Raw genomic sequence first — 17077 nt, 5'->3', positions numbered from 1 at the left:
ATGAGTTGTACTGATCTCCATGATTTGAAACTGAGTACTAGGCTGGTATCTTTATGTTCAAAGATGACCTTATATTTTCTTTGCACATGGTATTGCTGGTAGTGAGGGCTCCATTTGTCCTGGAGGCTACTTATCAAGCCCGTGTCTAGAGCTCTGTGGAGGAATTCCTCCTGGCTCTGTTCTTTCTAGTGACACGAGTCACATTACCATATTCTGTATAGTTTACTTTCTTTTATTTTATGTTTTTGTTTTGGTGTTTTGTTTTCAGAGATAGGGTCTCACTTTGTTGCCTAGACTGGAGCACAGTGGCTATTGGCAAGTGCAATGACAGCACACTGCAGTCTCACACTCCTGGCCTAAAGCAATCCTCCTGCTTAGTTTTCCAAGTAACTGAGACTACAGACACATACCACCATGCCTGGCAATATTCTCTGTATTTTTGATAGTGCTTACGACACAGGCTGATGTGAACCTGGACTCAAGGGTTATTTCACGTTCCTTATCTTGAAACTTTCTGATCACACACCCTTATCAGTTAAAAAAAATATGAGCAAACATTTCCAATACATTTATACTTATTTATTTATAAATTTTACACACACACCAATGTTCTAATATATTTTGTAGTTAATTAAACATTACAAAATTTGTGTTAAAATATGGGACAAAAGTAAAATAATTACTATATTTCTAACTAATATTGTAGCTTTACAATATCATTTGTCAATATCTCAAAACACAATATACATGTACACACTATGATATACAGAGGCTGCCTACTGACACTAAGCATGATCTAAGTCTATTGTCTGTAAAAGTCTCAGACAAGCCATCACCCCATATGGCAGGGCCTGGTCCTCCCCTTTTATTATACCTGCTTCAGGTCATCCATTTAGACATTGATTTCTTTTTTTTTTTTTTTTTTTACACTTTAAGTTCTAGGGTACATGTGCACAACATGCAGGTTTGTTACATATGTATACTTGTGGCATGTTGGTGTGCTGCACCCATCAACTCATCATTTACATCAGGTATAACTCCCAATGCCATCCCACCCCCCTACCCCCTCCCCATAATAGGCCCCGGTATGTGATGTTCCCCTTCCAGAGTCCAAGTGATCTCATTGTTCAATTCCCACCTATGAGTGAGAACATGCGGTGTTTGGTTTTCTGTTCTTGTGATAGTTTGCTGAGAATGATGGTTTCCAGCTGCATCCATGTCCCTACAAAGGACACGAACTCATCCTTTTATATGGCGGCATAGTATTCCATGGTGTATATGTGCCACATTTTCTTAATCCAGTCTGTCACTGATGGACATCTGGGTTGATTCCAGGTCTTTGCTATTGTGAGTAGTGCTGCAATAAACATACATGTGCATGTGTCTTTATAGCAGCATGATTTATAATCCTTTGGGTATATACCCAGTAATGGGATGGTTGGGTCATATGGTATTTCTAGTTATAGATCCTGAAGGAATCACCATACTGTTTTCCACAATGGTTGAACCAGTTTACAATCCCACCAACAGTGTAAAAGTGTTCCTATTTCTCCACATCCTCTCCAGCACCTGTTTCCTGACTTTTTAATGATTGCTATTCTAACTGGTGTGAGATGGTATCTCATTGTGGTTTTGATTTGCATTTCTCTGATGGCCAGTGATGACGAGCATTTTTTAATGTGCCTTTTGGCTGTATGGATGTCTTCCTTTGAGAAATGTCTATTCATATCCTTTGCCCACTTTTTGATGAGGTTGTTTGTTTTTTTTCTCGTAAATTTGTTTGAGTTCTTTGTAGGTTCTGGATATTAGCCCTTTGTCAGATGAGTAGACTGCAAAAATTTTCTCCCATTGTGTAGGTTGCCTGTTCACTCTGATGGTAGTTTCTTTTGCTGTGCAGAAGCTCTTTAGTTTAATTAGATCCCATTTGTCAATTTTGGCTTTTGTTGCCATTGCTTTTGGTGTTTTAGACATGAAGTCCTTGCCCATGCCTATGTCCTGAATGGTATTCCCTAGGTTTTCTTCTAGGATTTTTATGGTTTTAGGTCTAACATTTAAGTCTCTAATCCATCTTGAATTAATTTTCGTATAAGGAGTAAGGAAAGGATCCAGTTTCAGCTTTCTACTTATGGCTAGCCAATTTTCCCAGCACCATTTATTAAATAGGGAATCCTTTCCCCATTTTTGTTTTTGTCAGGTTTGTCAAAGATCAGATGGTTGGAGATGTGTGGTATTATTTCTGAGGGCTCTGTTCTGTTCCATTGGTCTATATCTCTGTTTTGGTACCAGTACCATGCTGTTTTGGTTACTGTAGCCTTGTAGTACAGTTTGAAGTCAGGTAGCGTGATGCCTCCAGCTTTGTTCTTTTGACTTAGGATTGTCTTGGCAATGCGGGCTCTTTTTTGGTTCCATATGAACTTTAAAGCAGTTTTTTCCAAATCTGTGAAGAAACTCATTGGTAGCTTGATGGGGATGGCATTGAATCTATAAATAACCTTGGGCAGTATGGCCATTGTCACAATATTGATTCTTCCTATCCATGAGCATGGTATGTTCTTACATTTGTTTGTGTCCTCTTTTATTTCACTGAGCAGTGGTTTGTAGTTCTCCTTGAAGAGGTCCTTTACATCCCTTGTAAGTTGGATTCCTAGGTATTTGATTCTCTTTGAAGCAATTGTGAATGGAAGTTCATTCATGATTTGGTTCTCTGTTTGTTTGTTACTGGTGTATAAGAATGCTTGTGATTTTTGCACATTGGTTTTGTATCCTGAGACTTTGCTGAAGTTGCTTATCAGCTTAAGGAGATTTTGGGCTGAGATGATGGGGTTTTCTAAGTATACAATCATGTCATCTGCAAACAGGGACAATTTGACTTCTTCTTTTCCTAACTGAATACCCTTTATTTCTCTCTCTTGCCTGATTGCCCTAGCCAGAACTTACAACACTATGTTAAATAGGAGTGGTGAGAGAGGGCATCCCTGTCTTGTGTCTGTTTTCAAAGGGAATGCTTCCAGTTTTTGCCCATTCAGTATGATATTGGCTGCGGGTTTGTCATAAATAGCTCTTACTATTTTGACATATGTTCCATCAATACCGAATTTATTGAGAGTTTTTAGTATGAAGGGCTGTTGAATTTTGTCAAAGGCCTTTTCTGCATCTATTGAGATAATCATGTGGTTTTTATCTTTGGTTTTGTTTATATGCTGGATTACGTTTATTGATTTGCATATGTTGAACCAGCCTTGCATCCCAGGGATAAAGCCCACTTGATCATGGTGGATAAGCTTTTTGATGTGCTGCTGGATTCGGTTTGCCAGTATTTTACTGAGGATTTTTGCATCGATGTTCATGAGGGATATTGGTCTAAAATCCTCTTTTTTTGTTGTGTCTCTGCCAGGCTTTGGTATCAGGATGATGTTGGCCTCATAACATGAGTTAGGGAGGATTCCCTCTTTTTCTACCAATTGGAATAGTTTCAGAAGGAATGATACCAGCTCCTCCTTATACCTCCGGTAGAATTAAGCTGTGAATCCATCTGGTCCTGGACTTTTTTTGGTTGGCAGGCTATTAATTATTGTCTCAATTTCAGAGCCTGCTAGTGGTCTATTCAGGGATTCAAATTCTTCCTAGTTTAGTCTTGGGAGAATGTAAGTGTCCAGGAAATTATCCATTTCTTCTAGGTTTTCTAGTTTATTTGCGTAGAGGTGTTTATAGTATTCTCTGATGGTAGTTTGTATTTCTGTGGGGTCGGTGGTGATATCCCCTTTATCATTTTTTATTGTGTCTATTTGATTATTCTCTCTTTTCTTCTTTATTAGTCTTGCTAGTGGTCTATCAATTTTGTTGATCTTTTCAAGAAACCAGCTCCTGGACTCATTGATTTTTTGGAGGGTTTTTCGTGCTCTATCTCCTTCAGTTCTGCTCTGATCTTAGTTATTTCTTGCCTTCTGCTAGCTTTTGAATGTGTTTGCTCTTGCTTCTCTAGTTCTTTTAATTGTGATGTTAGGGTGTCAATTTTAGATCTTTCCTGCTTTCTCCTGTGGGCATTTAGTGCTATAAATTTCCCTCTACACACTGCTTTAAATGTGTCCCAGAGATTCTGGTATGTTGTATCTTTGTTCTCATTGGTTTCAAAGAACATCTTTATTTCTGCCTTCATTTCATTATGTACCCAGTAGTCATTCAGGAGCAGGTTGTTCAGTTTCCATGTAGTTGAGCGGTTTTCATTGATTTTCTTAGTCCTGAGTTCTAGTTTGATTGCACTGTGGTCTGAGAGACAGTTTGTTATAATTTCTGTTCTTTTACATTTGCTGAGGAGTGCTTTACTTTCAACTCTGTGATCAATTTTGGAGTAAGTGTGATGTGGTGCTGAGAAGAATGTATATTCTGTTGATTTGGGGTGGAGAGTTCTGTAGATGTCTATTAGGTCCGTGTGGTGCAGAGTTGAGTTCAATTCCTGGATATCCGTGTTAACTTTCTGTCTCATTGATCTGTCTAATGTTGACAGTGGGGTGTTAAAGTCTCCCATTATTATTGTATGGGAGTCTAAGTCTCTTTGTGAGTCTCTAAGGACTTGTTTTATGAATCTGGGTGCTCCTGTATTGGGTGCATATATATTTAGGATAGTTAGCTCTTCCTGTTGAATTGATCCCTTTACCATTATGTAATGGCCTTCTTTGTCTCTTGATCTTTGATGGTTTAAAGTCTGTTTTATCAGAGACTAGGATTGCAACCCCTGCTTTTTTTTGTTCTCCATTTGCTTGGTAGATCTTCCTCCATCCCTTTATTTTGAGCCTATGTGTATCTCTGTTTGTGAGATGGGTCTCCTGAATATAGCAAACTGATGGGTCTTGACTCTTTATCCAATTTGCCAGTCTGTGTCTTTTAATTGGTCCATTTAGTCCATTTACATTTAAGGTTAATATTGCTATGTTTGAACTTGATCCTGTCATTGTGATATTAGCTGGTTATTTTGCTTGTTAGTTGATGCAGTTTCTTCCTAGCATCGATAGTCTTCACATTTTGGCATGTTTTTGCAATGGCTGGTACCAGTTGTTCCTTTCCATGTTTAGCACTTCCTTCAGGATCTCTCATAAGGCAGGCCTGGTGGTGACAAAATCTCTAAGCATTTGCTTGTCTGTAAAGGATTTTATTTCTCCTTCACTGATGAAACTTAGTTTGGCTGGATATGAAATTCTGGGTTGAAAATTCTTTTCTTTAAGAATGTTGAATATTGGCCCCCACTCTCTTCTGGTTTGGAGAGTTTCTGCCGAGAGATCCGCTGTTAGTCGGATGGGCTTCCCTTCGTGGGTAACCCGACCTTTCTCTCTGGCTGCCCTTAACATTTTTTCCTTCATTTCAACTTTGGTGAATCTGACAATTATGTGTCTTGGAGTTGCTCTTCTCGAGGAGTATCTTTGTGGCGTTCTTTGTATTTCCTGAATTTGAATGTTGGCCTGCCTTACTAGGTTGGGGAAGTTCTCCTGGATGATATCCTGAAGAGTGTTTTCCAACTTGGTTCCATTTTCCCCATCACTTTCACGCACACAATCAGACGTAGATTTGGTCTTTTCACATAATCCCATATTTGTTGGAGGCTTTGTTCATTTCTTTTTCCTTTTTTTTCTCTAGACTTGACTTCTCACTTCATTTCATTCATTTGATCTTCAAGCATTGATACTCTTTCTTCCAGTTGATCGAGTCGGTTACTGAAGCTTGTGTATTTGTCACGTATTTCTCATGTCATGGTTTTTATCTCTGTCAGTTCGTTTATGGCCTTCTCTGCATTGATTATTCTAGTTATCCATTCTTCCATTCTTTTTTCAAGATTTTTAGTTTCTTTGTGCTGGGTACATAGTTCCTCCTTTAGCTCTGAGAAGTTTGATCGACTGAAGCCTTCTTCTCTCAACTCATCAAAGTCATTCTCTGTCCAGCTTTGATCCATTCCTGGCGATAAGCTGCGTTCCTTTGGAGGGGGAAATGCGCTCTGATTTTTTGAATTTTTTGAATTTCCAGCTTTTCTGCCCTGCTTTTTCCCCATCTTTGTGATTTTATCTGCCTTTGGTCTTTGATGCTGGTGACATACTGATGGGGTTTTGGTGTGGGTCCTTTCTGTTTGTTAGTTTTTCTTCTAACAGTCAGGACCCTCAGCTGTAGGTTTGTTGGAGATTGCTTGAGGTCCACTCCAGACCCTGTTTGCCTGGGTATCAGCAGTGGAGGTTTCAGAAGATAGAATATTTTTGTACAGCAAGTGCTGCTGTCTGATTCTTGCTCTGGAAGCTTTGTCTCACGGGTGTACCCTGCCATGTGAGATGTGAGGTGTGAGGTGTTGGTCTGCACCTAGTGGGGGATGTCCCCCAGTTAGCCTACTGAGGGGTCAGGGACCCACTTGAGCAGGCAGACTGTGGGTTCTCAGATCTCAGCCTCCCTGCTGGGAGAGTCACTGCTCTCTTCAAAGCTATCAGACAGGGTCATTAACATCTGCAGAGGTTTCTGCTGCTTTTTTTTTTTCTATGCCCTGTCCCCAGAGGTGGAGTCAACAGAGATAGGCAGGCCTCCTTGAGCTGAGGTAGGCTCCACCCAGTTCGAGCTTCCAGGAGGCTTTGTTTACCTACTTAAGTCTCAGCAATGGCGGTCGCCCCTCCCCCAGCCTCGCTGCTGCCTTGCAGTTAGATCTCAGACTGCTGTGCTAGCAATGAGGGAGGCTCCATGGGCGTGGGACCCTCCTGGCCAGGTGTGGGATATAATCTCCTGGTGTGCCGTTTGGTAAGACCCTTGGTTAAGTGCAATATTAGGGTGAGAGTTACCGGATTTTCCAGGTGTTGTGTGTCTCAGTTTCTAAACGGATTCCCTTCCCCCTTGTGCTTCCCAGGTGAGGCGATGCCTCGCCCTGCTTCACCTCTGGCTGGTTGGGCTGCACCAGCTGACCAGCACCGATTTTCTGGCACTCTCCAGTGAGATGAACCCGGTACCTCAGTTGAAAATGCAGAAATAACCCGTTTTCTGTGTCGCTCGTGCTGGGAGCTGGAGGATGGAGCTGTTCCTATTCAGCCATCTTGCTCGCACCCCTCTATAGACATTGATTTCGTTACCTAAAAATGTTTCACTAGAGAATGGTTGCTCTTGTTATCCCAAGGCTCCCCTGCTTACCTTTGCATCCTCACTTAGTCATTTTCCTCTGGACCTTTGACACTCTCCTTGCTGGACTCCCTGCCTCCCATCTTTAACCTCACTGCACTGTACCATTAGATCAAACCTTCCACGGTCCCACATTACCTACAGAAAAAAGTTCCTGGCACCTCTACCTGACCATCATAAAACCCTGCTTCTTTCCTGCTGCTTCATTCTACAATCATTAATTTCTGTGGTTTCTTTACTGTACCCAAATATTCTGGGCACATCCCTGTATCGTAGATTTTTAAAGTGCTTTTCTATCTGCAATGCTCTCCTCCCTCCCTTCCTTAATAATCCTTAGATTTAAGTTCCAGTTTGGATACCCCTCTCTTTAAGACATTTTTAGACCATCCTGACTGGTGAGAATTTCTTCTTCTCCTACATACCTACAGTGGTTATTGATGTTTTCTTTCATTTTGTTTTTATAGACCATAATGTATGCTTCTTTTATATTCTTTCTCTAATCTAGGTACAATATAGATGCTAAACAAATGATAAGTGAATGAAAAAAGTAACTGTTATCTACACTTGTCTCTGGAGGTGATATCCTGGTCCTTTTATTTTTTCCTAAAGGACACAGAGCAGTGAAACTGTAGGGATTAGGAAAACCAGCAAAGGGTCATCAGATTGCCCTAACTATGAATGGCAGTCTTGGTCTCCATGAGACAAAATTCTAGCCTCTCCCTGACCTTATTCCTTCTCCCAGGGTGTCTTGTACTGTGTCAGAAACCCTAGTAACACTGATGATTTTGTTTCTCAGCTTATCTCTCAGGTCTCCTCTCTGGCCCAGGGTGTAGGGTAAGCTGGAATATGTTGGAGGCAGAGCTTTTCTACCTTTTGGGGATGGATCTACTACCTACATCCTCTGAAGAAGTGTATAAGATTAGAGGAGATTGAAAAACTGACCCTAGTGGAGCCAGGATCAGGTCATAGAGGTTAGCACAAGAATTAAATAAAAGCTCAGATATTGGTGTGAGAGGAGTAATGTTAGGGAAGGTGTGCTTTGGACATTACTTGAAGGGGAAATTATGAGACCCAGAGGTTACTTGCTGTTTCTTCATTTCCTTTTAGCACTGAGAGATGGATGATTCCTTTGCAGGTATTTTGCCTACCAACTGAATAGTGGTCAGTATGGGTGTGGTGGGGCAGAGTAAATAACCAGGATTTTTTTCTAGGTAGAGGAGGAGTAACAAAGAGAATAGAACATGTAGCTAATAACTTAAGCATTTCTGTTTAAAAATGAACTCTATTTAAAATAAGAGCATGCATACACGCCACTAATTACCCATGAGTATATTAGGAAGATCCAATTTAGTGCTTATAGGCCCAAGTTGGTAATGTCTTTCTTTATTTGAACATTAATTTGCTTTAAATGCTTAACCAAATGTGGAATTTCTTTATTAAGTGTTTATTAAACATACACTTTGTGTTTAACATTGATAGTACAAAGAACTATTCTTGTATTAATATTTCTGTAAATTATATTTTAATCTTTCTTAATGTAGATTCAAAAGGTAATTGGGTAAATATGGATTTTAGATCTGCTGCTTTAAAACTGATAGGCATATGAGGGTAAGGTAAGTCCACTAAATGAGAATGCAGTCTCTAAGTCAATATTTTGGGCCTGAGGACCTGGAAGAAGGGGCAAATTTGTAAAAAGAAAAGGAAGCATTTTGAGAGACTGTATCAGACAGCAAGGAATGGGTAGGAATGTATCCACCAACCAGAAGATGCAACTTGCTGAGAAAGGATCAAAAAGCAGGAGAGAATTAGTGGATTTTCAGGAAATAGTCAGTGCAAACAGGAAAGACCTGGGGTCTGCATCTTGACAGATGAGCTGGGCAGAATGTGAGCACAAGTAGCAGATGAAATTTTAAGGAGAATGAGAGAGAGAGAGAGAGAGAGAGAGAGAAGTAGCATTTGGTTTGTGTCTGACTGAAGTCAAACTGTGGACTGTGTCAAACAATGTCACTATGTATTTATAACTAGCCCACCTATGCTATCACATAAACAGCATATTTCTATTTATTTAAATCTTGATTATATTTTATTTCTTTTTTCCATTAGAAATAGGATTAGCCCTCTAAATGGCCTGATCATGGATGTGCTGCAAAGGCACTCAGAGGGATGGAGATCAGAGGACATGAAGGGAAAGAGAGACCATACATACAGAGGACTGTAAGAAGCACATGAGCAGCTTAAAGGATCATATAAAATGCATATCCATACAGCTATCTCCTGGGTCAAGAAATCAAATCCAGCCAGCACCTAGAAGTTCCCTCTATGCCTTCTTCAACTCCAGCACTTTCCCTCAGGAAGATATCTTAGATCAGGGTTCCCCAACCCTCAGGCTGTGGATGGGTACCTGTCCATGGCATATTAGGAACTGGGCTGCACAGCAGGAGGTGAGCTGTGGGCAAGTGAGCATTACAGCCTGAGCTCTGCTTCCTGTCAGATCAGCAGCAGCATTAGATGTTCACAGGAGCACAAACCCTATTGTGAACTGTGCATGTTGGGGGAATCTAGATTGAGTGCTACTTATGAAAACCTAATGCCTGATGATCTGAAGTGGAACAGTTTCATCCTGAAACCATCACCCAACCCCGCTGGTCCATGGAAACATTGTCTTCCATGAAACCAGTTCCTGGTGCTGAAAAGGTTAGGGACTGCTGTCTTAGATTACTGTAAAAACGTTATAATTTTGCATTTTACACTTAAGCTTTTAATTAATCCTGAACAAAATTTACTTTTTGTTCATTCATTTAGCATCTATATTGTGCCTAGATTTGTGGTACAACCCATTAAAAAAAGATTGAATTCTTTTTTCTTATTTGCACACTCAGTTGTCTTAGTACCATTTTTTCATTTATTAAAAAGTCTATGCCACTGCTCTGCATACATCAAATGTTCATTTGTGTATATATCTGTCTCTAGACCCTGAATTTATTTAACCTTATTTAAGGAAACACTTTAAAAGTTTGTGAATTGAAGCCTCTAATTATTTCAGCTTTACTTTCTTGAGCATTTACTCTGAGGCCTTTCCTATGTTTAAGAATCACAGGTGGACAATCTTCATTTAGTCCTCACAAGAACCCTGCATGGGTGTTCCTATTATTTTCCCCATCTCACAGGTGGTTCAGAGATTAAATAACTTGCCCATGATCACCTAACTAGTTAGTGATAGTCAAGATTCCAAAGTCTGTCCTGTGCTCTGTCTGAAACCCAGACACTAATGGCTAGCAATTCTGTCTCTGACCATTTTGGTTACAAGCTTTTAGGCAAATCATTCCGGACCATTGCGCCATTCTAAATATGTGACTTGCTCGCTGTGTCTATATATGTCTGTGAAGACGTGTCTGCCGATTGGATTTTAATTCTTTGTCTCTTTAAAGAATCAAATATCAGTCAGCTGCCAAGCAGCCACGTCCCAGGCTCTCAGCCATGTGCTCTTGCCAAGGGTTCTTGGCTGGGTCTGGGGTTTTCCCAAAAGAGTTTGATACTTGATACTTATTCTTCAGCCTAATTTTCAACCTGTGATGCCTTCCTGAGCCCACACAGGTAGTTGATTGTGCAGCTTTTTCTTTGTGTGAGAAGAATATTCCGTCACCAGCTCAGATTTACTCTTCTCAAGGGTGTCAGTGAGAGACAGCAGCCTGTCGAAATGGGAGGGCTGACTGGAGGATTAGAAATGGATCCTTGGATTGACATGCACTGCTTGGATTGCCAAGGAAGGCTGCATTTTCAAATGGAATAATTATGTAAGGTCTGTTTCAGTGCTAAAATCTGGTTTATAAAAAAGGAATAGGTTAGGGGCAATGCCATTCACACTGAATTCACCAAATCCTTGATTATGAAACATTTTCAGAATGTTGGAAATCATTTCTGGGTAACCCCACTTACACAATAGTTCCCAAAGCTGCCAGACACACTGGTATGAAATGCTTAAGTAAGGTCAATAAACAATGTGCGAGTTCATTGCCTTTCTCTGAAATATCTTACTGACTCTGGATATGAAGAATCTGGATAATCTTTCCTGCTGAATAAACACATTGCCGCATGGATATTACTATATTGACCCATCTACATGTCATAGCATGTATTGACCTAGTCCCCATGAGGTTGCAGGAGGGAATGATGCAACATGTGACTTTGTTGTTTAAATATTTTATACTTATTTGTTCTACAGTTCATAACTTGAGATATGATGGCTAAGGGCCAGCAGCATTTAAGAAAGATTAGTTCAGGTTTTATCTCCAAGTCTGTGCCATGCTCAATGGTCCCCAACCACACATCCTTAGGTTTACTGACAATCTGTCAGCATCAAGATGATGTTACTTCTTAACACAGGTGGTATATTCTGCTGGAAAACGTGGTAGACACTGTGAGGCCACTGCTTGGGTATGCAGTGATTATTTTCTCTTTCACAGGACTCAGGTCCTAGTTTTCTTGAGGAGTAGATAGAATATGCCTGTATTTATTGACCACTTATGCCACCAGATTCCTCACTACCAGTCTATGATATGAAGATGCTTTTGATATACCTCATACCTTTTCACCTTTAAAAAAAATTGTCATCAGCAGTTGTCACCATTCTCAGCATGGGTTCCAAGAATGACCTCGAATGATTATGTAAGTATTGGATTTATTTATGAAAAGGAAAGACATAGATTCCCTCATGGCAAAATCCTGAATTGCAGTGACACCTCCTCTTCAAAATCAGCTGCAAGCTAAGTGTTTATTTCAGAATGTCCTGGCACTGGAGAAAGCTGAGAGAATAAGGAAAGAATATTCTGTCAATTTAACATGTTCTGGACTTACATATAGCTAGTTCCATGAAAAGACGTTTCTCAAAGACTGAATTTTTGCTGTTAGTCCCAAAAAGTTCTGGCACAGATTGGTTCACTGTAAATGGGGCTCAGGAAAATCAGTGAAAACCTGTAACATTATATTTTTGAAGTGATCTTTAACAGATAGTGTCTAAATTTATAGAGAATGTGATGACAGCAAGAAAATTGGCATTGATTAAAAATCTGGTAGAATGCAAGTTATAGATAGACAGCTGCTAGGATGTTTCTCTCTCTTGTTTGCTGATTTGGGATGTGGTAAATGAAAGTCCTCCTCTTCCACTTGCACTGCTAAATAATCTTTCTGAGAGCATTGGAAATTGGGAGAGAAAGACTTTCTGATGTATTAGAAGATAAACCAATAAAAGCAAAAGGCCATATCTGAGGTAGTTAGGATGGCTGGTACTGCCTCTCCCCACCCCTGAATCTGCGTTAGCTGAAACACGAAGCAAGGTGGAATCCAAGAGTAGTGTATGAAGCCAAGACTAGGCTGGGTGAGCATAAAGCCAGATGGCAGCTTCTGTCTTCATGGCAGCCCACCCCATCCCATTATCATTCTCAAGGACTTTTGAGAAGTTTTCCTCTAGCTTCTCAGAATATATTTGGGGTTAGTAACCTCTGTGTGAGTTCTCATCTCCAGAATGCCTGCAACTTTATTATTCTAGTCAAAGGTATTCCTGGGCTCTGAGGTGTGCAATGAGTGCTTCAATCAAGCTTGCCTTGGAACTTTAGGTTTTAATTAATAAGATTAAAGGGACAGGGAAACTCCAGGAGGTAGAATTTGTATAGAATAATGGCATAGCACTTTACAGCTTACAAACTGTTTTCACATCTAAGATGGGAGAGACTGTCTGGTCATAATTGGTTATACCCAAAAACAGCCACAGCCTGACACTGAATAAGTGCCAATATTTGCTGAATTTATGATTAACAAAAAAATCTATCATTTTCACTTGATAGCCATAATCTAACTAATGATGTAAGCAGAGTTGTTGTCATACATTATGATTTTGCAGATGAGGAAATGAAGTCTCTGAATACTTTTTAGGGGTAAATGAATTTTCCCTAGAACTCAGGCTGCTAGATTACTGCATTGGAACCATAATTGAGTTATTTTTATTCCAAACCCAGTGTTCTTCCTACCATACCAAAGAAAGAAAAATAGAGGAGAAGGAAACTAAAGTTATTTGAGCCATACTTTTAGGGAAATTGATGAATTTCTAATTTTCTGTAAGTTATTACAGAGATTAGTTGGAGGATGTTAGGGGCTACAAGTAGAGAAACTTCTTAGGGCATGGTCAAAGAGCTAGCTATTGGTTTAGAAGGTAAGATGTTAATTACCTTCTGCTGTGAAAATTCAAAGCAGAATCTGGGATGAGAGGACTTACAAGGCAAGGGATGGAGGTGGGCCCCAGGGGTTACAATATTCAATAAAGTAGGACAGACAGAGACTTGGGAAAATTCTAAGGGTCAGAAGCTAGAGTGCTTTAAAAAGAACCAGAGTTGAGCCAGAATTAATGTTGCAAACAAAAAGGTAAGACAAGTGAGACTTGCAGAGAAAAGACAACATCTTTTATGACTGTGTCTCTATAGTGAAGCCATGATATACAGTAACATACTATGTATTTCCCCCACTGCTCTTCACTCACCCTGCCTCCTGGGCAATCTAGAAAAGGTACAAGTTTAGAACCTACAGCAGCTTCTGGGAGAATGATAGTAAATGCCTGTCTTAACTCCTAAAGGTTGAACATGAGATCCTGAGCCATATAACATGATAAGTTCTTATCCTTCATCTCTTGCACATTTCAAAAGAGGCCTTCTCTGTGTCCCTCACTCACTGATATGTTTTCGCTGTGTCCCAACCCAAATCTCTTCTTGAATTGTAGTTTTGCATAATCTCCACGTGTCATGGGAGGGACCCAGTGCGAGGTAATTGAATCATCGGGGCAGTCCCCCATGCTGTTCTCTTGATAGTGAGTTAGTTTTCATGAGATCTGACATTTTTATAAGGGGCTTTTCCCACTTTGCTCAGCACTTCTCCTTCCTGCTACCATGTGAAGAAGGATGTGTTTGCTTCCCCTTCTGCCATGATGGTAAGTTTCCTGAGGCCTCCCTAGCCATGCAGAACTGTGAGTCAATTAAACCTCTTTCCCTTCTAAATTACTCAGTCTCAGATATGTCCCTATAGCAGTGTGAGAACGAAATAATACAGTAAATTGATACCACAGTGAGTGGGTTGCTGCTAAAAATATACCTGAAAATGTGGAAGCAACTTTGGAACTGAGTGTCAGGCAGAGGTTGGAACAGCTTGGAGGGCTCAGAAAAAGACAGGAAGATGTGGGAAAAGTTTAGAACTTCCTAGAGACTTGTTGAATGGCTTTGAACAAAATGCTGATAGTGATATGGACAATAAAGTTCAGGCTGAGGTGGACTCAGATGGAGATAATGAACTTCTTGGGAACTGGAGTAAAGGTTACTCCTGGAATGAAAAGAGACTGGCAGCATTTTGCCCCTGCTTTAGAGATCTGTGGAACTTTGAACTCGAAAGAGATGATTTAGGGTATCTGGTGGAAGAAATTTCTAAGCACCAAAGCATTCAAGGGGAAGCAGAGCATAAAAGTTTGGAAAAATTGCAGCCCAATGATGCAACAGAAAAGAAAAAACATTTTCTGGGGAGAAATTCAAGCTGGCTGCAGAAATTTGCATAAGTAACCAGGAGTCTAATGTTAATCACGAAAACAATGGGGATAATGTCTCCAAGGTATGTCAGAGACCTTCACGGTGGACCCCCATCACAGGCTCAGAGGCCTAGGAGGAAAAAAATGGTTTCCTGGGCCAAGTCCAGGGCTCCCCTTCTCTGTGCAGCCTCAGAACATGGTGCCCTGCATCCCAGCTGCTTCAGCTCCAGCCATGGCTAAAAGGGGCAAAGGTAGAGCCTGGGCTGTGACTTCAAGGGTACAAGCCCCAAGCCTTGGCAGCTTCCATGTGGTGTTGAACCTGTGGATGCACAGAAGTCAAGAATTCAGGTTTGGGAACCTCTGCCTAGATTTCAGAGGATGTGTGGAAATGCCTGGATATCCAGGCAGAAGTTTGCCGCAGGGGTGGAGCCCTTATGGAGAACCTCTCTGCTAGGGTAGTGTGGAAGGGAAATGTGGGGTCAGAGCCCTCACACAGAGTCCCCACTGGGCTACTGCCTAGTGGAGCAGTGAGAAAAGGGCCACCATCCTCTAGACCCTGGAATGGTAGATCCACTGACAGCTTGTACCATGCTCCTGGAAAAGCCACAGACACTCAACACTAGCCCCTGAAAGCAGCCAGAAGGGTGCTGTACCCTGCAAAGCCACAGAGATGGAGTTTCCCAAGGCCCTAGGAGCCCACCTCTTGCATTAGTGTGATCTAGATGTGAGACATAAAGTCAAAGGAGATCATTTTAAGGTTTAATGACTGCCCTATTGGATTTCAGACTTGCATGGGGACTGTAGTCCCTTTGTTTTGGCCAATTTCTCCCATTTGGAATGGGTGTATTTACCTAATGCTTATACCTCTATTGTATCTAGAAAGTAACTAACTTGCTTTTGATTTTATAGGCTTCTAGGCAGAAGGGACTTGCCTTGTCTCAGATGAAACTATGGACTTGAACTTTTGGGTTAATGCTGGAATGAGCAAAGATTTGGGGGGATTGTTAGAAAGGCATAATTGTGTTTTGAAAAGTGAGGACATGAGATTTGGGAGGGGTCGGGGTACAGTAATAGTGTTTGGCTGTGTCTCTAACCAAATATCATCTGAATTGTAGTTCCCATAAATCCTCATGTGTTATGAGAGGGACTTGGTGGGAGGTAATTTAATCATGCAAGTGGTCCCCCATGCTGCTCTCATGATAGTAAGTTCCCATGAGATCTGATGGTTTTACAAGGGGCTTTTCCCCCTTTGCTTGGCACTTCTCCATCCTGCACCATGTGAAGAAGGACATGCATGCTTCTCCTTCCACTATGATTGTAAGTTTCCTGAGGATTCTCTAGCCATGCAGAACTGTGAGCCAATTAAACCACTTTCCTTTATAAATTACCCAGTCTCAGGTACATCCTTATAGCAGCATGAGAACAAACTAATACACCCACCCAGAGAGAAAATGTGTTGAAATGGCAAGATTACAAGAAGAAGGCTCAGGGACATAGGTCCAGTCCTGGCTTTGCCAAAAATTATATGACCTTAGACAAGTCACTCAGACTGCCTAGGTTTTACTATCCCCATTTGGAAATAAAAATATTAACACAGATTCTATGTTATAGAAGATTTGGCCAGGTGCAGTGGCTCACGCCTTTAATCCCTGCACTTTGGGAGGCCAAGGTGGGTGGATCACGAGCTCAGGAGATCAGGACCACAATCCTGGCCAACACGGTGAAACCTCGTCTCTACTAAAAATACAAAAATTACCTGGGCATGGTGGTGGGTGCCTGTAGTCCCAGCTATTCAGGAGGCTGTGGCAGGAGAATCACTTGAACCCGGGAGGTGCAGGTTGCAGTGAGCCAAGATTTGCGCGACTGCACTCCAGCCTGGAGACAGAGCAAGACTCCGTCAAAAAAAAAAAAAAAAAAAAAAAGCCCTGAGTCTAATAATCTATGAAGCAAAAGAGAGACTCAGATACAGCTTCTTCATAGATAGGTTCTCCAGAGACTGTGTTTAATGCATAACTCTCAAGTTAGTCTGGTTCCCAGGTCCTGATTCATCAGGCTGGTGATTTATTAGGCTTAAATAACTACTATTCCCATATAAAAACAAACAAGCCTAATTTCATTTATTTCTCCTACCTAAGAAAGAAGTCAAATGTTAATAATTTATAAAAATAGTGAAATAAGAAAGGACAAGGGATTGAAAGAACCAGAGGCAATGACTTTTTTCACTTTGAGAAAGTTGACAGACCATTTCCTTGAGTTATTAGTGTAGAGTGTCTGGGGAATGCATATAAAGAGCAGATGAATCCATTTGGCATGTCCACACAGCAGTATTTGGAGAGGATGGGAGTATTTCCAGAGAATGATAAACACTACATGCCTTCAAAAGCC

At 40.9% G+C, this 17077-nt stretch overlaps 1 long non-coding RNA gene across 1 annotated transcript in view; it reads right to left on the bottom strand.

The window, feature by feature from the left end:
- Positions 1–17077, bottom strand: part of LOC139363802 (uncharacterized) — a 99725-nt gene that overhangs the window by 57958 nt on the left and 24690 nt on the right. Inside the window, exon 2 of the long non-coding RNA XR_011624796.1 lies at positions 16449–16567. This is a non-coding gene — a long non-coding RNA (uncharacterized lncRNA). The remainder of the gene's footprint in view (positions 1–16448; positions 16568–17077) is intronic.

This window comes from Macaca nemestrina, chromosome 6 (genome assembly GCF_043159975.1).
Source record: "Macaca nemestrina isolate mMacNem1 chromosome 6, mMacNem.hap1, whole genome shotgun sequence".
NCBI lineage: Eukaryota > Metazoa > Chordata > Mammalia > Primates > Cercopithecidae > Macaca > Macaca nemestrina.
The sequence above is the reverse complement of the archived record's forward strand: the minus strand, read 5'-3'. Positions and strand labels throughout refer to the sequence as shown.